General features: G+C 37.9%; 1 protein-coding gene and 1 long non-coding RNA gene across 2 annotated transcripts in view; both read right to left on the bottom strand.

Annotated features, from left to right (window-relative positions):
• MTUS2 (microtubule associated scaffold protein 2) overlaps positions 1 to 25,796 on the bottom strand; it is a gene marked incomplete at its 5' end in the record, with an annotated part of 205,844 nt that overhangs the window by 121,962 nt on the left and 58,086 nt on the right. The gene's annotated exons all lie outside the window — the stretch shown is intronic.
• LOC308667908 lies at positions 22,019 to 24,101 on the bottom strand. The gene is made up of 3 exons (XR_014026420.1): positions 24,073 to 24,101; positions 23,242 to 23,271; positions 22,019 to 22,225 (listed from the first exon to the last, which is right to left on the bottom strand). It is a non-coding gene; the product is annotated as an uncharacterized lncRNA (long non-coding RNA).

Genomic DNA, 25,796 nt, shown 5'->3' with positions numbered 1-25,796 from the left:
TCTTCTGAGCTTCCGGACTAATGCTGAAGCCCATCCTCAGGGAACTTCTCTGTGACACAGAGAAGTTGTAACATTATCCTGGTACACCTATATTCACCTTAATTCTATGCCGACACATCTGGAATGCAGATGTGAAAAGGGTGGATTGAAAAGACAAACATTAAATCGAGTACAAATAACAACATTAAAAGTCACAAAAGTAACAAGGATTCTGGTGTCTTTGCCTAATTAAATTCTAGATCAAATATTTATATTTATTTATTTGATTTATATACCGCCCTTCTCCTGAAGGACTCAGGGCGGTGTACAGGGCAATAAATACCAAAAATACACAATAAAAATTAAAAACAAATTAAATAATTGTGCCCGATACAATAAATTAGTTAAAATCAATAATTAAAACCCCAAACCCATCAGACCAGGCCGGCTTGTTCGAATAAATAAGTTTTTAGATCACGTCGGAAGGAGCGGAGGTCGGGAGCCATCCGGAGCTCAACCGGTAAACAGTTCCACAGGTCTGGCGCGCCCACAGAGAACGCCCTTCCCCTGGGGGTCACCAGTCGACAATCTCTGACTGGTGGCACCCTGAGGAGGCCCTCTCTGTGGGAGCGCGCTGGACGAAGGGAAGTTGACGCCGGCCGCAGGTGCTCCCGCAGGTAATCCGGACCCATGCCATGTAGGGCATTATAGGTCATCACCAGCACCTTGAATCTCACCCGGAGGGCAACTGGAAGCCAATGCAGCTCACGGAGCAAAGGTGTAACATGGGAGTATCGGGAGACCCCCAACACAACTCGCGCGGCTGCATTCTGCACCAGTTGAAGCCTCCGAGTGGTCCTCAAGGGCAGCCCCATGTAGAGGGCATTGCAGTAGTCTAACCGAGAGGTCACGAGTGCATGAGCGACTGTACGCAAGGCATCCCGGTCCAGATAGGGCCGCAACTGGCGCACCAGGCGAACCTGGGCGAAGGCCCCCCTAGTCACAGTTACTATATGATCTTCTAAGGAAAGCTGTGAATCTAGGAGGACACCCAAGTTGCGAGCCCTATCTACGGGGGGTAATAACTCACCATAGTAAGAGGTGGAATAATCTGAATTTCCCGAGATGCCGGCACGCACAGCCACTCAGTCTTGTCAGGGTTGAGCTGAAGCCTGTTCCTCCCCATCCAGACCTGGACCGCCTCCAGGCAACGGGTCTGGATGTAACGTATTTTATACCATGGGTATATGTTTTTTTCCTGGGTATAACTGTGAAAGTGTCAGCTATGAGCTACAAAGGATTGAATGGTGGCCTGGAACTCTAAGCTTCAGATACATTTTTCAACTCCAAGGGAAATTGGTTAAGGATCATATAAATTCTAGCAGACACAGAAACTCACTCATTAGATCGGAGGTCTTAAGTTAGTAACATGGTGGTTAAATGAATCTGGCTTCCCCAATGACTTCGCTTGTCAGAAGGTTGCAAAGATTGATCACTGGGATACCGCAACCGTCATATATGTGAATCAGTTGCCAAGCATCTAAATTTTGACCACATGACCACAGTGATACTACAATGGTCATAAGTGTGAAAACAGTCATAAGTCACTTTTTTCAGTGCCACCGCAACTTCAAACAGTCACTAAATGAACTGTTGTAAGGACTACCAGTATTTCCCCTGACATGCACTCTCTTTGTTACAGAACCCTCCCCATATCATACCAAAAGAGTTAAGAAAAGATCTTCATGTCAAAATGGCGACAGAACCGGAAGTATAAAATGTATTAATTCATATATTCATTGTGTCTCATTTCTGCCTTAACCTTTTTCCTTCGTGTAAGTCTTCAAATATGTAAATCACCATTTATGTATTTTCTAGAAATAAAAGTAAGCATTTTGTCTCCAGTGCACAATTCCAATTAAATCCTTTCCTTAAACTATGTGTTTTTGCATATATTTGGGGGGGGGGGGTTCAGCCAAAAACTGCAGCACAAAATTCAAGAAAGTGTGAACTGTGAAAAACAGCTACTCTAATTACAATAATTCAGGTAGTATGAAATGGAAAAGGCTCATTCACATCAGAATTCATAAAACATTGCAAAGGCTAAATGTACCACATAAAATTTATCCCCATTTTTAAAAAATTCTATGGCTTATTTATCACTTTGGTACTTATTACTACAGTATAATAAATAAGAACAAGGATACATCATTAATATACATAGGCTTTGTAAAGTGTTGTGAGCAAGCACCATTCCTTCTAAGCTAGCTATCTGAATGTCAATAGTAGGAAAAAGAACAAAGGAGGAGGAATAGAGTGAAAACAGCAGGAAATGCTTGTGAGTAAACTCCGGCCATGTTTCTATGCAGCATAGTGCTAGCATTATTACTTAGAATGAGCATGTAACTTTGAAACAAATATTTTAAAAATTGCAGCCTTAGGCTTCAGTACAGTTGGAGATGAATATTTAGATATTAAACTATGTATAGTTTAGGTTCTGGTAATGGTTTTTAAGGCCCTACATGGCATGGGTCCGGAGTACCTCGGGGACCACCTGCTGCCGGCGTCAACTTCCCTCCGCCCTGTGCGTTCCCACAGAGAGGGCCTCCTCAGGGTGCCTCCGGTCAGAGAATGTCAGCTGGTGGCCCCCAGGGGGAGGGCCTTCTCTGTGGGCGCGCCGGATTTATGGAACCATCTTCCAGTCGAGCTCCGGATGGCACCTGACCTTCGCTCCTTCCGACGCGGTCTGAAGACCCATCTATTTGAACAAGCCGGCCTGGCCTGATGGGGGATATGTTGGGGTTTTAATGGGGATTTTTATATTGTTATTGATTGTTTTAGCTGGGCTACTATTTAATTCTTTTTAATTTTTGTATCCTGTATTTTTTATATGTGCCCTGTTCACCGCCCTGAGTCCTTCGGGAGAAGGGCGGTATACAAATATAATAAAAATAAAAATAAATAAATAAATAAATATAGTCCTTGATTTATGACCACACGTGAGTCCAAAATCTCTGTTGCTAAGCGAGACATTTTTGCTCCATTTTACAACGTTTCTCACCACAGCTCTTAAGTGAAACACAAGTAACACGGCTGTTAAATGAATCTGACTTCCCTTTGCTTGTCAGAAAGACGCAAAAAGTGAACACATAATCCTGGGACACTGCAATGGTCATAAATATGAGGCAGTTGCCAAGCATCCCAATTTTGATCCTGTGACCATGGGGATGCTGCAACGGTTGTAAGTGTGAAAAATGGTCATAAATTACTTTTTCCAATGCCGCTGCAACTTTGAATGGTCACCAAATTAACTGTTGTAATACTCACTTATGAATATATTATTGAGATTAAAATTGAAAACAAACATGCTTATATTATGTCCACATTCTACTTTTTGAATTCACCAAGTAAAATATTAGGGTTACAATATGCATGTGACAGCCAGAATAAGATTCTTTGTTAGATAAATTCCTCTTTGAAAGTATTCCAAAAAATAAATGTTATTATTGCATGCTCTAGTCTAGAAAAAGACCCTCCACATTTATAGATTAAACTATACAGGTATTTAGCAGGATCTCTAGGGCAGGTCTTTTATTAACATACAATAAAAATCTGGGGCTTGTGATAAATCTTTCTGGAATTCCATATTGGCTATTCTTGATTTAACTACATATATTCACAGTATCCTCATAGCTCATACGATTTGAGAATTAAGTAAGAATCCATGCGTATTAATTTTTTTCCCTCATGAATAAATTCCTAACAGCATTTGTATTTGTCAAAAAAATAGTATCCATAGCAAACCACTGGGATTTAATAGGACTTTAATCCAGATTAACAGATATCTAGATCAGCCTTGAGACCTGATGCTTGACAAGCCAGTTTCTAGCCTCAAGGTTGTATTGCCATACTCTTAATCTTATTTCACTAAGGAATTCCTTAGTGAAATAAGATTAAGAGTATGCCAATACAACCTTGAGGCTAGAAACTGGCTTGTCAAGCATCAGGTCTCAAGGCTGATCTAGATATCTGTTAATCTGGATTAAAATAATTCCTTAGTGAGAATCTGAATGCCAAGGGCTGTCTATTTATTTGAAGGGGCTCACTTTCTTTAGCTAAACCCATTCCCACAGAAAGATAACTGCATCCATCACCATCACCATCCTCACCCATCTCTTGTTAAATATTTATTGCTGTATTCTCACAGTTCTACCTACTACTAGTACACCAAAATGCTTAAAATAAATCTGTACATTATTTCTGCTTTCCAGCACATCTGAAAAGGAACATCAAAGGAAGCTTTCAGCATCCCTCTTTGAACATTGTCCCTTAAGGCTTTTATGATTTTCCAATACCAAAGCATTTCTAACATTTCCCAGAATTCACCAATAAATATCACAATCCTCTGCCAGGTATTGCTGCTCCAAGAGTTTATTCAATATTTTCCATCAGAGGCTGACAAAAAATGATTTGAGGGAAGTAAAATGCAAGTTTTAACAAGTAACTGCAACAAGTCTGCATTTTATCGCCAGTCTTTCCTCCTGCTAATTTAAAATATTTCACACTGTCAGGATTCCAGCTTGAAGGCAAATAACCGGTTCAGCAGAGGTTCAGACAGCCCCCAGTAGTCAAGGAATTGATAACAAAAATAGCTGTTTTATATGAAGGGCAAACAGATATAGGGGATAAGATGGGATCTCAATAGCTCCAACACCAAAGTACTTAATTTTGTTACCTAGCTGACTTATTTTCTAAATTCACTTTATTCAGGTGATAAAGGTTTCCCCGCACATGCGTGCTAGTCGTTTCCAACTCTAGGGGCCGGTGCTCATCTCCGTTTCAAAGCCAAAGAGCCAGTGCTTGTCTGAGGACATCTCATGGCTCTATGTCTTCCTAACAGGACAGGTTTCAATGTATTTATCCCAGAGGAATAGCAGGCTCAGAAAAGCTTTGCATTTGAGCTGCAAAGTTTTAGACCTTTAGAAAGATCTGACATATATATCATAAAAATGTGGCTGGCCTCCCAGTGCTCCTCAAAAAACCCAAAAGCTATTGTTCCAGATTAGTCCATCCAATATTTTTTATATACATAAAACATAGAGCTATTTTGTACTTCCTATTATAATTTCCAAATCAGATTTGACCCAAATCAATCTGGTTAGCTTCCAGCTTAGTCCAAATAAAATTAGATTGTTTTCTAATTCATTAAATTGGATTTTGAACCAAATCTCATGATCCAGGAACAGCTCTACTAGGTAGCTGTCACACTATTTTAAAATGTTTTAAATACTGGATGAGTTGTGTGCTTCATAGAAGTCCCTTGGTGTATAAGACAAATCAACTACGGCGTGAAAAAGATGCTATGAAATGCAGGACTTTAAGGAATAGTTTGCCACTTCAATATTCAAGATGAATAAATTATTTAGCTTTCATTTGCAGAGTTTTATTTTCAGCTGAAGCGGAATTATGCCAAGCTCTTAGTATTAAATATAATAGATAGATACCAAATAAACGTACATGTGCATACTTGGAATAAGTCTGTCATACTATGATTAATTGGGAGACAGTCAGAATCTTCAATTTTTCCATAAGCAATACATTGTTTATATGCATTAATAAAGCAAAGGAAATCCTATTGAATCTTCCCAAAAGGCCACCTAATCCAGCATTTTGTTTCAGATAATCCTGGAGAGGCCTTAAACTGCACATATAGGAACCAGCCATCTCCTACTGATAGCAGTTATGACTAGAATGTCTGTACATATTAGATTTCTGAAACCACATAGGCTAAGCCTTTTTAAGCTAAAATGTAGCTTAGCTAAATAAATATGTGACAGTATATTACCATGAAGTATGCTTTAAATCTCAAAAACTAAAATACTAAACCAGAATAAGAGGTAGGAGCCTATATCTCCATAAATTGGTCCAATTCCCTATAAAGCCTTCAAAGTTGGTAGATGCCATTGCAACTTGTAGTGTGAATGCTTTAGTTGAAAGATGCTGTGTAAATATTTACTTCCTTTCTTCCATCCCAAATCTCTTCCTATTTGACTTTATCAGATGACCCTAGGTCAGACATGTCAAACACAAGGCCCGGGGGCCAGATCTGGCCCGTGAAGTGGTTTCATGTGGCCCGCAAAGCCATCTTGGAAACAGTGAGGGAACGGCCCCCACTGCCTTGGCCTTGGCCCAGAGACCCTCCTTCTGCCAGAGACCCTCAGATCTGTCCCACTCCTGCCCAGGTCCCCATAGGCACCCTTGATGCCAACGATGTAGAGCTGGCCACGCCCACCCAGCAGGCCATACGCACTCTAGCCACGCCCACCCAGTAGGCCACGCCCACCCAGTAGGCCACGCCCACCCAGGCAGCCACAGCCACCCGGCCCCCTGAGGGCAACCGCAATGCTGATGCGGCCCTCAATGAAATTGAGTTTGACACCCCTGCCCTAGGTAAATGAAATAAACTAGGGCAGTCTGTCCACTTTCATGGCATCCTGTAATGTTATGATATTTCATTTTCCTCCTCTTATTTTTTTCTACAAAAATAATTCCAATCACTGAAATATTTCTTTGTAAAACAGCTTAGTCTCTGATTCTTCTAATACCCTTTGGCATTTGTTCTCTAATACTATTTTTCTGACACATAAGCATCAGCATTTGACATAGTGTTCATGTATGCTAGCACCATGGGCACTAAAAGACTGTCAAGTTCTCATCAGAATTGTATAGAAGTAAGGTAATTGTGATTCTGAATATGTGCTAACTATTAGTTACAACAAGAGTAACTGGATGACCACAAGAACAGGACACTAGCTCAATGTATGTTATGTTGCTAATTTCGGAGAAAGATTCATTGTCTCAGTACCTGCTAGGCTGTGCCTGAATTCAGAAGCTAAGCAAGTCTGGCCTTGGCTAGTTCTTGTATGGAAAGTCTCTAAGGAATATCAGCAATAATCCAGAAAATTTAGGAAAAAGGTATACAGTTGCTAAAGAAATTACACAAATACATTCATAAACTTATCAGGGGTCCAACTTGACTTGAAGATGACTGCAGGTTAAGGCTGATGGTTAAGAGTTATAAGTATCATTAATCAGATGGCTTCTTTAGGTCATATAATCTCACAAATTATGTGGAACCATTTAGTACAGTAAAGCATTATTTTCTGTACTTTGACCCACTAATTCTTATTTGTGTGTATCTCTGTGTCTGTGCACACATTACTAACCCAGCTCTTTTGATATGGTGGTTCTTCAGAAAATATTTGTAAGATTAAATATCAGACTTTAAAAAAAATAACATTCTAATGTGTTCTCTCTTTTGGGTATTACTGTGGAGATGTATACATTATCCTTTTCAATTTCTTTGTATAAGATATAAATGTGTTAAATTCCCTTTAATCCTTCATCTTAAATGGATTTCCCTAAACCTTATTAACTCTATATTTGTGTCATTAAACTCATGCACTTACATTTTTCTTAAAAATAATGAGCCTGGAGTTAAGATGTCATTTTAAGAATGATCCACTAAAGGGAAATAATTGCTTCTTCCATTTTTAAAAGATGTATTCGATATTCCCTCTGTTTTCATTTGCTTCCTGGTTTGATATTCATCTTTTTTACTTAAGTATCAAACTTTGAATTACAGGACATTGTTAACAAGTTACTATTATTAGCATTTAATTATCTGCAAGAAGCAGCTCTTTTCTCACATTAAAATTATTTACGATGCCATACAAATTTTACTCAATTTATACATAAATTCACTCAGTCCATTGTTTACAACATATAGTACTATTTGGTGCTCTTGTTTTGGCAAATATATAAAGAGGTTGATGGCTGAAATATAGTCTAACTAGAGAATATACATAGGAAAGCAGGTTTTTAAAAATTCATGTGATGCTACCTTCAAGTCATTCAGAATCCCTTAAAAATATATTAAAAACGTGGATCAGTTGGGGAAATAAGTGTATTTTTTGTATATAGAAAACCTAAATTAACAACTAGGTTTAGGAACTAGTTTAATTACTTACAATAGTGCTGAAGAAAGGGACTTAAAACCAGTCCTTGAAATTCTGGCTTTTTCAGTGCCCTTGCAGTCCCGTGAATAAAATTTGGACTCACTCAGGCCCATCCACATTTATGACAACCTTTTGGTCACCCACTTGCCAGCTGTTGTTAGGTACCCCCAGCATCTATCTCTGCCTACACAGCATAGTACCTGGCCACAACCTTCTTTTGTGCTGTTTTCTTTCATGTCAGGGAGCTTCTTCTAGCTGAGTCCTTCTTTCATGCCAGAACAGTTGGAGGCGTCTTCCATATTCCGGGGTCCTTTCACAAAAAAAGCCCCTGGGCAAATGGAGGCACTGGACTGGGCACAAATGGAAGGCATGAGAGAAGTCAGAGCAAAAGGTACCAGCACAGTAGTGGCACACAGTACAGCAGGTGTGGCAGCAGGGGGCAAGATAGGCAGGCACCCAAAAGGCAAAAATGGGAGGAGCTGGAACTGGAAGGGACCAAGTTGGGAATGGCTTGGATCAACAGTTAGTCCTCCCTTAATGACTGGTGGAATTCATTATCAGTGGCAATGGGATTGAGGGGTCCTTTGTGTTCTCTGAGCGTGGCTGCTTTCTTGCAGGCATTTCATTACCCAAAGTACGTAACACCATGTCCCTGTGATACAGCAATCATCAAAAATATATGCTGGTGGCCAAGTGCCCAAATTTGGATAATCTAACTGTGGGGAATGCTGTGAGGATCTTAAGTATGTCATTTTTTTCAGTAACTTTGTAACTTCAAACAGTTTGCTAAATGAATGGTTGTAAGTCCAGGACTATTTACAGTGTAGTTGTAATACTATATATAGCATTGCATCTTCTGTAGCTATTATTACTGAGTACATTATTAATTATTACTATTGTTAATTTTTTAAAAGAAAAGAAAAAAGAGGGAAAGGATTTTCTTAAAATATGTCTTCAAAATATATGGACAAAAGTAAAAAAGGAAAAATAATTAAAGAAGCATTAAGAGATAGTCATTTTGTTTCAGAACTAATCATATATAATACTAATGACAGTAATCAACAGGCAGGAAGTTATATCTGTATTAAGATTGTCTTCTCCATTCCTTCACAAGGCTGTTTCTCCCAGTCCTTGAGACTTGATTTTATTATATTCCCCATGGCTTCTTCACTGTCCAAATATCCCTTTAAAAGACACTTTTTCACTTATAGCATTCATTATCAGCTACTCCTTGTTCTATACTCTCTATCTTTACTCACTGTTTCAAATGTGCCTACCCTATCTTTCTTCTAGATTAGGGGTTCCCAACCAGGGGTGCTCACTGGGGGTGTGAGATGATATTCCAGGGTGTGTGAAAACTTGGGTTTTCCAAATTATAGTGTATATGCATAATTCATTGCCATTATTTCAAACTTTTGTAAGGGGTGCAAGAATATATCAGAAGCGTTCTACGGGTGCGGGGTATAGAAAAGGTTGGGAACAATTGTTCTAGATTATAATCCCAAGTAGGCAGGGCATATAAATTCAGCGTTTTAAAAATCTAAATGCTCCAACTGCATGTGTATGCATATTTGTATATGTACTGTATGCTGTATAACATTCAACAAATACATGGAATAAAGAAAAAAAGTCTTTCTGATGAGAACTCTAAAGATTGAATACAACAAAAGCAAAGGAGTATGGGAACAGTTTTTTCTTTAACCAATCAGATTTAATAAAAATTCTGTTATAACTGAATATTTGATGGCTGAGCTGTTTTCTTTTTCCCACCCACTTCTTAGGAAATAAAAAGTTCACTTGGCAAATTATTGCCCAAATCTTACCTGTAACATTTCTAGGAACTGCAGGTTTTCTCCACACAAACAGGTTTCAGAAATATTTGCAACTATCCAAACATGTGGGGTTTCTTTACACAGCTTTACCTAATATATGTAATTTTTGTTTGCTCACTTTGCTGATGTTGTAAAAAGAAAGGCAGGGGAGGGAAAACACAGGAATAGCAAATGCTGACTGTGTGGGAAAAGATCAAGGAGTTTAAAAAAGGTGGAATGACCAATCATGGGGCGAGAAGGCTCAATCATGGCTGTGCTTTTAAGCATACCCTGCTATTTAGCTTTGCAAAAAGTGTGGAACAACACATATTTTTGCACAGAAAGATCCTTTAAATTTCACATTTAAAAAGCTTGACTTGGAGGAACTACACAAAGGAAATGCATGCTAAGGATTCTCTTTTCCCCAAGGAATTTGCAACTTTTTTTGTGTTTGTGTGTTTTTGTTTTCCCTCTGTGTGAATACATGTGTTTTTGTGAGTGTGTATGTGTAGGTTAAAGATGTATGGCAATATTCTTTGTTACAAAGATGCTTTTTTCACAAGTCAACTGGACTTTCTTGTTTTTATTTGAAGACGTTTTGCTTCTTATCCAAGAAGCTTCTTCAGCTCTGACTGGATGGTGGGGAATGGAAGGATTTATTCTCCTTGCAGACAGTTCTTCATTTGCATTCTTTTAGCAAGTTGCCTCTGGAGGCTTAGATGTATCATCAGGGTTACCTGAGTAGTGCAAATGGGTGTGGAGCCTTCTTGGAACTGTTGAAAGGACTGTGTTGTAGACTGGAGATAATGTCGTATCCCTCCCCTTTGTTGAAAGAGGACTGTTCAATTTTAACATAGATGGCTTTGCTGTCTGCAAGGAGTATAAATCCTGCCATTCCCCACCATCCAGTCAGAGCTGAAGAAGCTTCTTTGATGAGAAGTGAAACGTCTCCAAAGAAAAACAAGAAAGTCCAGTTGCCTCATGAAAAAAGCACCTTTGGGACAACCATGACTTGCATGACTGAGAATCTCCATAGACAATATTCTTTGTTCAACCTGGCATCTGCTCTGGTGAATCTTGCAAATCCACCTTTATTCTGCTTTTTTTAAAATTCTAATTGCGATGGAGCTGATTAAAAGAGTTGGATGGACTTTTCAAAGCAGTTTTCCTTACAAACTATTAACTTGGGGGAAAATAAAACACAAAAGAGGATATAGAGAGGCTACCTGGCACACAGATAATATTTTCAAACACTAAAATATGGATAGAAATAAATGTATTATTGTAGAGAAAAAGTTATACTTGTGGAGTGGGTGTGCATGCATGTGTGCACATAAGGCCACTAAGAACAAAACTAATGGTTGTTTCATGCTGGAGCTGCATGGAGTTACTATGGGCTTGATGGCCCAATTTGACATAGCTTAGGTGGGAGATGTTAACGTTAAGGTCATCCACAGTAATTTGAAAGGGGAACCATCAGAAGGGATTCCGAAGAAAGGATAATACCATTACAAAAGAATTCTGGATGAAAGTCTTAAAGGCAGAAATTGTTCATGGATTTAACACAGACAATAAGAGCTAAACCAGCTGCCACTATGAAATCTTTACACACAGTTCAGAGTCTTGGCATTAAAATAAAGAGCTGGATTTTAAAAGACTCATCAAAATTAGAACAGCACAGATTGCTACCTTTCTATAAAGCTTCTGAAAACCTTAGTAGGTGTATTCTTTATTGCAATTGAAGGGATCTCAGAGATCTGTCATAATCTAAATGAACAAAGAACCCAAAGAATGAATCAAAGTTCCTCTGCTACTGATAACCTGCGCCCTCTTTATGGGAAGCAAGATAATACACAACGAAGAGACCAAACACCAATCACGGTTGAACAACAACAACAAAAAATGCATATCTACTGTTCCCCTTCATATGCATCCTGCAATGAGCTTTCATCATGGCTTTAACTTAATAATTCAGTTCATGTAAATTTTAAACAAGCTAGGGATTATTGCAGAGCCAAAACCTATTGCACTTAGTGGGATTTATTTCTGAATAAACATATTTAGGATTGACCTGGACAATGGTTTTCAAAATATAATGAACTTATTTTTAAATAACAGGTTAATTATACCAATAGGGCAATTCTAGGCATATTTATTCATGGATACTTTTGGATAATGTTTGGATTGTGAAATCACTTTTCTTTATTCAAAGAACATTATAAAACCTCCAGTTTCATTCCTCATTTGTAACCCTTCCATTTTCCCTACTATTTCTGTGATCTGACCCACAGCAAAAGGAACAAGGAAATATCCATTAAAAAGAAAAAGTAGAACAATTATTTGATGTATTTTGATTCATAATCTTCCACCTGGAAAACACAACGATTCCATCTATATTCTATGAGACCAAAGTGCTTTCTTTTAGTGGCTTGTGCATAACCATGTGAACATTGCATAACCATTCAATTGGCCTTAAATGGCTTTTAAAGTTATTGGTAAGAATTTTGATATGTATATTAATTATCAAGATGACAAGGCCAAGAAAGGAAATAGCAAATATGCCTATCTCCTGAGCACTTCTACCACTGATTCCAGTTCTTCTTTTCAAGTGTGTCTATTAGATTTAATCTTCTGCTAGGTGGATAGCTTCTGTCTCTTAGGATCAAGCATCAACAATAAAGGAAAAGCAGTCAGGAGACATGCCACAGACTAGCACTTGGTAGAGTGCCATGAAAACCTTGGGAAATATATTCAAATGCTATGATGTGTGTATATCTACAAAGGATCAGAATCATGCAAGCTCTATTGTACTCTAGGGAAACGAAAGTTGGACTTTAAAGAAGCAGAATAGAAAGAGTATTGATGCCTTTTGAACTTTGGCGTTGGAGATGACTCTTGGGAATACTATGGACAACCAAGAAGACAAACCAATGGGTCCTGAAACAAATCAATCCAGAGTCCTCATTCAAAGCACAAATAAGTGGGGTCAAATCATCCTATTTCAGACACATTATGTGAAGAACTAATTCTGTAGAAAAGATTTTCCTGGAGAAAAAGGTGGAAGGAAAGGACAACCAGGAGCAAAGTGGATGGACTCAGTTACAACTGGAATAGGTGCCCTGTTGGGACCTGACTTAGATAAAGGAGTTCTTTTATTATAAAGACAAGAAATCCAATAATGAAAAATATAGCTATCTCATAATAAAACAGTCAAACTTTTGGTTTACAACAGCTGCCAGGTCGAATCTTTCTTACTGCTGTCTTTCTATTGGAAATGACTTCTTGTCACTCATCTCTTGACCTTCAATGTGGAGGGAATGTACACCACATTTTGAAAGTGGTGTTGTCTAATTTTAGGCTCTTTGCTTCTGGTCTCAGCAACTTCAGTCTTCCCAGAGCAGAACTATAATGGATGGTCTAGTCCACAGGTCTGCAACCTGTGGCTCCGGAGCCGCATGCGGCTCTTTCAGCCATCTCCTGCAGCTCTCAGTCTTCTGCTATGTGTAGTCCAAAAAAAAAAAGTGGGACTAAAAAAGTTCAACCAATCAATTCAAATATGCAGGGTAGGTGCATATCTCGCCTTGGCTCCACTCTTCAGTCAAACCCTGTTCTGCGCATGTGTGCATGTACGCGCATGCGCACACAATTTTTGCGGCTCCCAGTTTTTCCTTTTGTGAGGGAACCGGTTCCGAGTGGCTCTTTCACTGTTTCAGGTTGCTGACCCCTGGTCTAGTCCATGTGAGAACAGCAAACAGCAGATGAGTATCCAGTATGGGTTTAGCAAGTCAGCTGGTGCTGGTGGATCCTACCAGATGCCTGAGCCTGAAATTTGTCTTACGATGCATGCAAGGTATTTATAGCTATATGCGCTATGGCTTGCAGATAAATAGAAAAGAACATTTTTTTTCAACATTGAAAGCTGATACATTTTAAAAATAAGTATCTATATTTATATATCCCAAAATAGTTTTACTTTATAGTATCAAAACATAAAATATTGTTTAAGTTTCCTATTCACTACAGAAAATATTTAAAGTCTCTTTACGCTTCATAGAAAACTATGACTCACACTAATCAACAGTGTGCAAATCTGATGTTACCCTATTTTTCTGAGAGAGCTGAACTTTTTTTTTTTAACACTGTCGTTTAAAACGTGTGAATGATTTCTCCAGGGTAACTGGGTAAACAGAAATGTGCAAAGCAAAAATGAGTCCCTTTTCTCTTTACTGTCAGGAAATTGATTTCCCTGACTTCCATGAGTGAAGAGAATATATGCACCAAATACTTATCCATGCCATGCCAATGCAAATTAAATGATACATGACTATTGTTATGTGATTCACAGAATGCATATAACATGTGGAATCACTGAGGCACAACTAACAAAAATTCAAAGGCGATGCTGATTTAAGAAAACAAGAGAGACAAGATTGAGATAGATGCTTGCTGTTCAGGTGATATTAATATAAATGCAAATAAAATTCAAGAAAGAATTCATTAGTACATGTCAGTCTACTGCTTGAAGGGAAACAGTTAAAAAAAAGATATGCAACAACAAAAAAGAGAATCTTTTTTGATGAGGCATGAATAAAGAAACTAAAAACAAAAATGAACCATAAAACCATAAAAATGAAGATGTTGACAAGCATTTATAAAGATTAAAATACAAGTCTTCCAAGAGTTTTCTTTTACAGCAGAGTAGTGTCAAGTATCCATTTTGGGGTTTCGTTATTAAAAATGCTTGATATATTTTGCAAAACTAATCTGTATACAGTCATCAGAAGGAATGTGGTAGCACATTTTCTGATTAACACATTTTATTCACAGGCATGAGCATAATTTTGGTAAAAGGCATAAGAGTTGTTGCTAGACCCCTTTTGATTTTTGGTTACCACAGACTCACAGCTCTATTATGTACAATAAGAACTGCTTGCAGTGTTGAAATATACATACATACATACATACATACATACATACATACATACATACATATATATATACACACACATGTATATGTATATGTATATGTATATATATGTATTTGGTAAAAATTTATTCTATTGAGAAAATCGGGCTTTCTTCACACAATGTTCTCAACTGAATTAAGGGAAGAGATCAGGGTCCTATGAAATATACACCTAACAGCACACAAGAGTTATTTTTAAACTCCAAATAATCTCCCACATCTTGGCCATGCTGTTCAAATATGAAAGCATTGCAGCGAATGAGAAAAGGCAGAGGAAAATATGAGCCTGAAAGTCATTGATGGTCAGCCTCTTAAGGCCAAGCCATGGTGCAGACAGCTAATGAGAAATTATATATACCATTAGTGCTGCACGATCTGTTGGATTATAACTCCCATAATTCATAGACAATGTGGCCCTTGCCCATTATGTGAGAAGGGCATATGATTGGGCAGGGTTCCCCTAGCTTTATCAGAAACAAAGCATCCATATGGGGTAGAAGAACTCCGCATTGTTCTCTGTAGTACAAAAACTTCTTTTCCTCTCAACTGACTCTTTAAGGATGGGGCTAAAGAATATGGATTCTCAGGGGCTAGGGCCACACAGCTGTTCCCAAATCATTCATTGGGCAACACAGAATGAACTTCTTCCTCTACATCCTAAGATTCAGAGGCGTAGAAAAGGGGAGTCCGTTCACATTTGGGTCCTTCCTAAAATCAAACAATGCTTTAATCTGCCATCCATATATAGAAAATAAGTCCCGTTATGCTCAGTAATATATCTGAGCAGCTGCATATAGGATTTCAAGAGTACCAAATGAATAAAAAAAAGCTGTCAAATAAAGTTCACTGAACAACCTAAAATACTGTGGAAATAAACGAAGCGGTACTGGAAGAGGAACAATAAATCAGAACACAGTCAAGAAGCAAGCTCAGAATCTTCCAGCCAATCATCCAGGAGACCCAGAGGTGGGACAGAAAGGTGAGAGCTTTGTTTTAAGAGGCTTCAGGTAAAGAAAGGACTATGAAACTGCATGAGAAAACTTGAGTCCCCACCTATCCTAACAATCTCAGCCTTTTCTATATTTGACAGATTCCCATGATTGCCTCAAGAAATCTTTCAGGGAATGGGAGATGGATTTGTAGGAAGGAAAAGGGCCAAGATTCATTACCGCCTCCACCTATTCAAGTTCACAAAACACAGAAGGCTCTCCTTTTCGAGTTTAATATACAGAGAAATATTGCTTTAAAAAGAATGATTTTCTGTCCTTGACAGCCAATTTCTACTGCTTTTACATGTCGGTTTTAAAACTAGAAAAGATATCTATCTTTCTGTGATATTTATAGCCTTCAAGCACAAATAAGTCTGTGTTTTCCTTCCCACCTCCTCACCTTTTTCTTATTCAAGCCAACCATATTTAGCTCTTTTATCTTTCAGTATACTAGAAATTCATATATGAGAAGTCCTTCCCATTTCCTAATCAATTCTGAAGTTCTTCTTTGAATTATTTCCAAGATGCTGGCATTTTACTAGTAATGAGGAGCCTAGGGAATGGAATAAGAGTGACAGATCTATTACACTACTTTCTTTGAGCCAGTTAGAAAACAGATACAAGGTGAGAAGTCCTTAGGCAGGATGCAGCATCAGTGTGACTGTCCTCAGAATACACAGGGAAAAATAACATTAATCAAAGTCATCTACTAAAAAATTCATAAGCTTGGAGGTAAACCATAACTGAGCCTAAATCCAGTTATGGCTACTGAAGAAGGACAGTAGTCAAGGTTATGGTCTGTTACCAGCGAATCAGGAAAAAAATACAATTTAAATAATATTTCTAACTAAGCTGGGTTGAAGTTTGAAAGTTCTTTTAGTTGGAAATTGGTTATGCTGCTCCGTGGAAACGTAAGGCAGGAAAATGCAACATTACTTTTAGGTGACTATTGTCCTTTCATTTTTAAAGCTGGACTAAAAAGCTTCCCTTTACTGTTCCAATTCACCGCAAGTATTCTCTCTCAGCATAGTTAATATTCTGTTGATTTATTGGAATAGAGGGATTTCACTAGCATTTTCAATATATATCTCAACTTTATGGGACAGCTTGGAAGGTTTCTCTTTTTCCTCTTGCTTTTAAACATATTTTAAAGCAAAAAGGTCTTCAGTTTGAAATTACATTGCTTTCACAACCTTCCAAGAATTGTACGTATATGTTGAAACTCTGGAGAAATCTTAAGCCAGTCCTTGCAATGCATGTTTCTTGAAAAGTCAGGAGAGAAATAAAGTGTCATCCAATGTGACATGACAAAGGGTCGCTTTACTCATAGCTATTCCTGAAAGTGCATATTCAGAGAAAGCCTTATTGCCTCACGGAAAGGGTCAAATAAGAAAGTTTCAAAAGCAAGAAAAAACAAAATACAGAAGAAAATGACATCTTCCTGCAAAATGTTGCGGTTTTTTTTCTCTCCCCCCCCCCCAAGAAACAAGCAGGAGAGGAAACAGGAGTTTGGCAAGGAGTTGTCAGGGTAAGTTTTTAGCCTGGCCTTTTCTTACCCTTTCCATCTTATCCTTTCAATTCTAGGGTAGACAAGAGAAGTCACAACCAGAACAAGGAAACTGGGAAGATTTGCCTGAATGCTAGGCTGGGGAGTTGAGAGGAAAGGGCCCAAGAGACAGCAAGGAGAGAATTATATGATCTCAAAGTTTGTGCGCTGTTGATGCAATGTTTATGTTACGATCTGAAGACAATTCTAACTGCACCTGCTTGAGATACAAGCTTGTTTCCTTGCTGGAAGAGAAAGTGAAGCAAAAGGAGGAAGAGTTACTATACATCAAGAAAGGTGAGGAGTTTTTGGACAGGGTGGCTGAAGGTCCTCGGTTTGGTCAGAGAAGTGAAGAGAATGCCATAGAAAAGAGGATAAACACATTGGCAAATACATGGAAGCACATGAGACCAAAAAGTAAGAATATAAAGATATACTCAGTGCCGATGGAACTCAGAAACAAGTACCAGGCTCCAGTATTAGGACAGCCCAGTCTAGTACCATCATAGTAACAATCAATTGGCATTCCAGAGAACATGGCAGAAATCACTTGGGCTCCCCTGGATTGAAGAAAACCAAGAACCATCCAGGGAAAAAAACAGGCATTTCATGGCATTGAGTGATCTTAAAGGTGAATGAGTTGGTATAGCTGTGTACAGACATATATGATGTTGCAGGAGTTGTGCTGGCTTCTAGTTGCCCATATACAGGAGCAACTGAAAAGGTTACATAGACTATTCAAATCCACCAATGTTTATCCTTTCCTCTTGATCTATGTGGGGATAAATTATCTTAGATGAATCTTTGGAGATGACAAGCTCTTGGGTAGAAAAAGAAGGCAGTGGGACCATAATTAATTTTTACATCAGTCCTTTCACTTGAGACACATGGCTCAAAAACAGAAACAGGATCTTGATAATTCCCTATCTGATACACAAATTGTGTATCTGAGAAGGCTTTGAAGAGGAGATTCAAAAAGATTTAGACTGGCTTGAACAATGGCTAAAATGAACAGGATACAAATAAAGTTCTATATCTGTCTACAAAAAATTAAGATACCATATAGGAAATCTTGCTTGGCATTATACTTTTGGAAAGGATTTGGATGTCCTTACTGATCTCAGTTTAAACATGACTGAGCAGTATGATGCAGCTATTGAAAAGGTGAAAGCTATATTAAAGGTAAAGGTAAATGCGTGCTAGTCGTTTCCGACTCTAGGGGCCGGTGCTCATCTCTGTTTCAAAGCCAAAGAGCCAGCGCTTGTCCGAGGACGTCTCCGTGGTCATGTGGCCGGCATGACTAGATGCCAAAGGCACACGGAACGCTGAACGCTGGTCCCTATTTTTCTACTTGCATTTTTACGTGCTTTCGAACTGCTAGGTTGGCAGAAGCTGGGACGAGTAACAGGCACTCACTCTGTTACGCGGCACTTGGGATTTGACCCGCCAACCTGCTGACCTTCTGATCGACAAGGCTGTATTAGGGTAAAATAAAAGAAGGATAGAGACCAAATCACAAGAAGTAACTGTTCTGCCCTGGGCTGGCTCATTTGGAATACTGTGATCAACTGTTCTAACAGGACAGTACCAATTTGAAGCAAGTTTACAGAAGGGCTATCAAGATGGTGAAGAGGTATTAGTCTTATTCTCATTTATTCCAGATGGCAGAACCAATGAGTTAAAAAAGAAAAAAAATAATGCCAGTGAGTAAAAGAGGTGTTGCATGATAAGGCAAGTTTCCCTTCATTAGAATCTTAAAAGAGAGTCTGGATTATTATTCATCAGAGAAAATATAATGGGATGAATATTCAGCTAGAGGACCGCCGTGGTACTTTCCAACATTATGATTCTATGATTTGGACTGGTTTCATCTTGCCTTCCTCAATGGAAGATCAAAATGTAAAAGTACAGCTAAGATTCATATTTATTTAGGAAATGTCTATACTGCAGTTCAGTATAATATTTCAAGCCAGGAACCAGTAAGATGAAGGAGGGAAAAAATAAAAATAAATACTAGCCAAAATGTGAACTATTTTCTTTAAATAATAGTTGTTTCATATCCATTGTAAAAATGTTGTATGAAACATCTGAGAACATTAATTATTTGTGGTGCATGAAACCTGGGGTTTAGTCCATTTCACCGAGTTTTCACAGCATCACAATGTCAGAAGGGTTGTTTAGTACAATCCCACTGCAGGAAACAGTGCCATCACTTACACAACCTTGGCTGGCCAGAAAAGCTAAGAAGAGTCAGATCTGGTTAGTCCTTGGATAAAAGATTATCAGGGAATTTCAGAACTAAGATGGGAAGACAAAGAAACATACTAGAATAAGCCTGTAACACATCATTTTGGTACTGTTCTCAAGAAAAGTACATGGATTTGTCTATGATGTCATCAGGATCTGAGTTCAGCTCAATTGTGACTTTAACAGACAACTGGTCACAAAACTCTGCTCCAACATATCCAATCAGTTAATAATTAGTTAGCCTGTTGAATGACTCCAAGCATTAAGAACTCTTCTCTAACATTTAATCAAAATCTGACTTTCTTTATTTAACCATTCTATGTGCTGCACCAATTTTCCTGAAAACAATTCATAACTGCTTTCAATGTAACAATCTTGACAACTGAAGAATGCCATCACATTTTCTTCTATTTTCCCAGGATAAAAGTATCCAGTTCTTTTAATCTTTCTCCAGAGGACTTGATTTCCGATCCCTTGGTCATCTTTGTTAGCTTTCCTTGAACTTATCCCAATTAATCTGAAATCTTCTGTCAGAATAGGACACATACTTGAGCTGAGATCTAACTAGTGTAGCATTGTGGTAGCAGTAATGTGATGCTCTGTGAAGGAGCATAAATCAGAAGGTGTAACGCTTAGTGAGTTTGTCTGAACTGAAAGTTATTACCTGAAGGAACAAGTGGTGCCATTTTTCATCTAACAGCAGAGAATTTTCAAAATTACCTTTCTGAAGATATTAAAGAAATTTGTACGTAGAATCAGAAAGGGCTTGTTACAGAAAGCAGTTTCTGACTTTAATCAAGAATTTTTCTGTGGATTTGGTGAATAAACAAAAGTACGTAATGTCATTTTGACTGTTAGTCCTAACATAAGTGTAATTGTTCCATTTCGTCTGCAAATAAGGTGATAGCAAAGTAAGTGTTAAATTCACATGCTGTCAAAACTGGTATATGAAGCCTCACTATTTTCATGCAACTGTTATTTAGTACATTTATATTTATTAGAATTTTGATGTTTTCACTTTTACCATTCAGATACAAGCTCTCTCTCCTATTTATTTATTTAAATATATTATCCTTTGAACTCCAATGGACTCTGTGTGGCATACAATACTGGAAAATCCATAAAACATGAAACTCCCCCCCCCATATTTTAGCATCAATCTATAGTGATTTCCTCAAAGGTCATTATACTCCACAATGGCATTACAGAATCAGTATAATGCCTCTGGAATATTATCCTGGTTAGTACCAGCAGAACCAGTATGGATTAATTATTTCTTATTTCTATAATATCCTAGCTATCTAGGATATCCTAGGATGGCTAGGATATTAACCCAGAACATTTCAGTCCAAAGCTTAACATGAATCTACATTAGGAAACATCCAATCATAAGACTCAAGCAAGAAAAAAGTTGGTTAGTTTATTTATTTTATTTTATTTATTTGGTTAGTTACCACCATTGTTCTTTTATCTTCTCTACACTAAGCACTGGACTTCAATACACGGTTTTTTTCAGTTACACTTTAGAGTGTCACTCTTATTGCTAGCTCAGCTTTACCTACTAGAGTATAATTTCAACCCAAAATTTATAGTTGGAATGCAATACTGTAGCATCCATCATCTTATGAAAAAAGTTCATATGAATTTCTATATGTGATTTTCCATAAATTAAATACATAAGTAAAACAAAGGTGATTTTTTCTTCTTCAATTAGAAAGTGTTCATTTAAATTACTAAGACAAACAATATAATCCACAGTAGTGAAGGAAGATAGTTATGAAAATTGAATAAAGAACTTCATTTAATAAACTCATATGGAGAATCTAAACAGCAGAAATTTTACAGTTTAGACATAGCACACAGCAGAAATCAAGAAATGGATTACAAAGCATATAATTTACTTGGATTTGCATAAAGCTATTGAGATGTCACACATAAGAAAGTATTAATAAAAACAGTAATTTTAAAATTTAATGGAAAAGACTCTTGTGGATTAAAAACCAAGAGAAGACACTCTGGGGGACTACTAGTCTTTTGCTGTGATAAAAAGAAGTAAAGATGTGGATAATCTGAATATTAGGGTTAGTTTATGGTTTCCTCAATAACATATAATAGAAAAGAATGGACTAAAACATACTGACGACAAAGAAATAATTAACCCTAATACTGAGGAATTGCAAAAGGATCTAATCAAACAGTGCAACATGAAAGCAATAAAAATGTTAATTTGAAGGTATCTTACTAGGAGGAATAATTTCAGGTTCATCTGCTCAGTGGTTGATGATGCAACACAAATTCAAGAAGAACTAACATTTCTTACTGTACAAAATTCAGAAATAACTAAAGGGCTTTTTTAAATCATATTTTTTCTTTGTTGAAGATTTGCATTGTTCACTTTAATTATAATTGCATTTTAATCATGACATACTGTTTTTGCAGACATTGCATGAGAACTGACCACCTATTCTGCTGAACATGGAAAAAGACAAAGTACAACACTGAAGCATATCATTTTTAGCTTGGAAAAAAGTGAACAAAGTGATAAATGATGGAAGATTTCCATGTCCATTGAAAGCAAAGGGCCAGGGAAAGTGAAACAGACAATTTTTCCCCCCACCAATACCACAGTGTAATAATATGCCTGCTGCTCCTGGATTCATCAGGAATATCTGAGATAGAAAAAAAAGCTTTCATAAAGTGACTTCATGTACATTGGCTTCCTTTTAGGCCAGGACCCCAGCTTATCTGGAAGTCAGTGAAATTACATGACACAGACGTCACTGGAGTGACTTTGGTGGGAAATGGGGTGGATGCTCAAATTGAGCTCAAATTCCATCCTAGTTAAGATGGCTTAAATCTAAGGGCATTGGCATCACTCTTCTATATAAATGTCAGATTATTATTATGTGTGATGCCCTTAGTGCCACTCCTTAGGGCCAGAGGTAATGAAGAAGAGGAAGGAATGCTATCCAGCTGCCAATAGGGAACAATCAGCATCCAGCCCTTCTCCATCTTCCTTGTTTCCTTGCTTTTATAAAAAGAAGAGAAACATGACTGTGTAGAGAAGGAGTAACTCTATCTATTTTATCATTCCTAGAGAATGGAGAGACAGTGGCAAAACAATAAGGCACCTTGGCTCCAGGAAGGTAAGAGAACATCCTAAAAGTTGAGATAAGACAAGACAGGTGTTACTGCCACCAGGAAACAGCAGCTCCAGAGAAACCTCTGCAAGAATTGAGCCTCAGTGAATAGGCACAGCTTGCAAAGACTTCTAAAAGCTACATAATGTAAGGCAGAAATATAGCCCATATACGTAAAACAGGACTGAGTAAATATGAATATACTGCACTGATTATTAAGTTTTACCATGTTAACTTAAAATAATTTTGCATTCATTCCGCCAACTCATTTTATTTACTATTTAAGCCAACGCATTGCATAATATGCTTGCTCTCTCTCTCACACACACACACACTGAGAGAGAGAGAGAGAGAGAGAGAGAGAGAGAGAGAGAGAGAGAGAGAGAGAGAGAGAGAGATGATTTAAAATACAAGTTTTCCCAATCTCAAGTAAGACTAGATTATGTTTAATCTTTAATGTTAATTATAATATACTGGATGAGAAAGATTAGAGTGGTCTGAAAACATTTACTGTTTAATGAATTTATATGTATGCGTGAACTTACATTTCTTTGGATGATTTTTTTTCCTGTTGTCTGCAGAAGGATGTTCAAATATTAATGAAAACAAAGGCACAACATAAAATAGAGTGTATATTAGCACCCCAAGTATTTTATGCATAAAAAAGTCTTCAAAAATATTTTCCAGCATCATTATTTTAAACTGTTAATACTAGCTCATAAGCGTTGTACAGTACTGCTACACAGAAGTCACCATTCTTAACAAGTGTTTTCTTAATAGTTAAATATGTAACTAGGAAGTACTTTTCCTAACAACCTTCTTATAAACATACAACACAAGACAAAGAAAAATATTGCTAGGCAAGCAAATTTGGTTGCCAGCCAGTTTTTTTTAAAAAAATAATAATAATCTACAAACACAAGTTTAGGAAGAAAACAGCATAAGTACAGTCAAAAATTGCCTTGTAAGATTCATAGAATTTGGTGGTAGATAATCTGATTTAAATTGCATTTTGCCATGATCTCTGTATTTCTTGATATTCATATATCAATTGAGTTTTACATTACGCCAAGTCATATTTCTTTAGTTTAGGTTTAACATATAATATGAACCCTAGAGGTCATGGCTCAATGGACTATATGAAAAATGGACATCTGGGGAAAGGTAAGGTAAGTGTAGGCTAAGAAGAAGATCCCATCTTCACCTCGTTTATGTTCTCATTCCTTTTTATCTAGTTTTTTGTTAACTTTTAACATTTAATGTTCTAGTTGTTTTATATTGCTTTTTTATGATATTTAAAGCCACCCAGAGTCATTGTTCAACAATGGCATATAAATTTAATAAATAAAATAATAAATTAATAACTATCCACATACCAATCAGGAGCAAATGAAGTAAAAATGCCTTCAAGCCAAGCCTGACTTCTGCTGACTGCACTGCTGGAGTTTTCTTGACAGATGCTGTTCTGTTCTTCCAGGTTATTCTTCTACTTCTCCATCTAGCCCAGGGGTGTCAAACTCAATTTCATTGAGGGCCGCATCAGCATTGCGGTTGCCCTCAAGGGGCCGGGTGGGTATGGCCAGGGTGGGCATGGCCTACTGGGTGGGCGTGGCTAGAGTGCGTATGGCCTACTGGGTGGGCGTGGCCAGCTCTACATCGTTTACATCAAGGGTGCCTATGGGGGCCTGGGCAGGAGTGGGACAGATCTGAGGGTCTCTGGCAGAAGGAGGGTCTCTGGGCCAGGGCCAAGGCAGTGGGGGCCGTTCCCTCACTGTTTCCAGGATGGCTTTGCGGGCCACATGAAACCACTTTGCGGGCCGGATCTGGCTCCCGGGCCTTGTGTTTGACATGTCTGATCTAGCCTATGGCCCTGGAATTCCAAGGCATCCAGGTACTAACAAGGACCAATGCTGGAATCAGATAAAGTCTGGACAATATCACTTGCTAAAGTAAATGAATCGGGGGGTGCAACTCTCAAAAATTAGTCGCATACATATGGACTATTCCTAATGGATTTCCACTTCTCGTAAAATGGGTAGAACTTGTTCAAGTGATTTAATGCAGGGATAGGTCTTATTTACACTGCAACTGTTGATAAACTTCCGGTAGCTTCAAACATATCCAAAAAATTTCTTTCAAAAGAGTGTGTCTTTTCATTTGGCAATACAGGAAAGCCTTAAATTTCTGCTTTTTAATTCTGACAGGATTTCCACTCCAATCTGTGAGTGATTGTATTGAAATTGCCACTGTAGCCCAGGGTGCCAAAATAAATTACAAAACTCACTCCCTAAAACTGGTTTCATACTGTCAGGTTGCTTTGAATGCTCTGAGAAGTTCAGAAGCATCAATCTTCTCTTATTCTCTAGGGGAGCCCAGTATATACCAGCTGCTTCAAAGGTTTTTGAAGCCAAGAAGCCGGCACATCTCCTCTATGGAGTGCAGTTAAATCCAGGTGTCAGGAGAAACTGGAGAGACTTCAAACTGGATTCCTGAAAAAGATATTTAAAATATAGCTAAATGTACGTCTGACACTGGTCTACATTTGGAGGCAGGGTTTAAATTTCGCTCTCAGTCCCAAGGCTTGTAAAATAATAATTCTTCTTCTTGGAAATGCCAAATAAACGACACGTTATATAAATTGTGTTTTTTCCCATCAGATGTTGATGCACCTGACAGAAGATGAGGCAATGGTAACTTTTAAACAAAGAATTCTGGACCGGTGTTACCAACAGAAGATATCAAGAAACCACTCAATCAGGACACAGCAGATTTTAAGCTAGCATTATATCTGGCCCAAACAATAAGTTCTTAAGGTCTTTTATGCTGTTGAAATTTAATATCTTACTATCACTGATATTAGAGCAGTGGTTCCCAACCTTTTCAATACCCCACACCCCTGGAACGCTTCTGTACCCCTTACAAAAGTTCAAATAACGGCAACAAATTATGTGTATACACTATAATTTTGAAAACCCAAGTTTTTGCACCCCTGGGAATATCATCTCGCACCCCTGGTTGGGAATCCCTGTATTAGAGGGTAAACAACGCAAAATTCCCTATGCTGAAAGATTTTCTCCCTGCAAAGATGAGAGCTGTACTG

The sequence above is a fragment of the Vipera berus genome (genome assembly GCF_964194415.1).
Source record: "Vipera berus genome assembly, chromosome: 4".
NCBI classification, from domain to species: domain Eukaryota; kingdom Metazoa; phylum Chordata; class Lepidosauria; order Squamata; family Viperidae; genus Vipera; species Vipera berus.
This window is presented reverse-complemented; position numbering and strand designations above follow the sequence as displayed.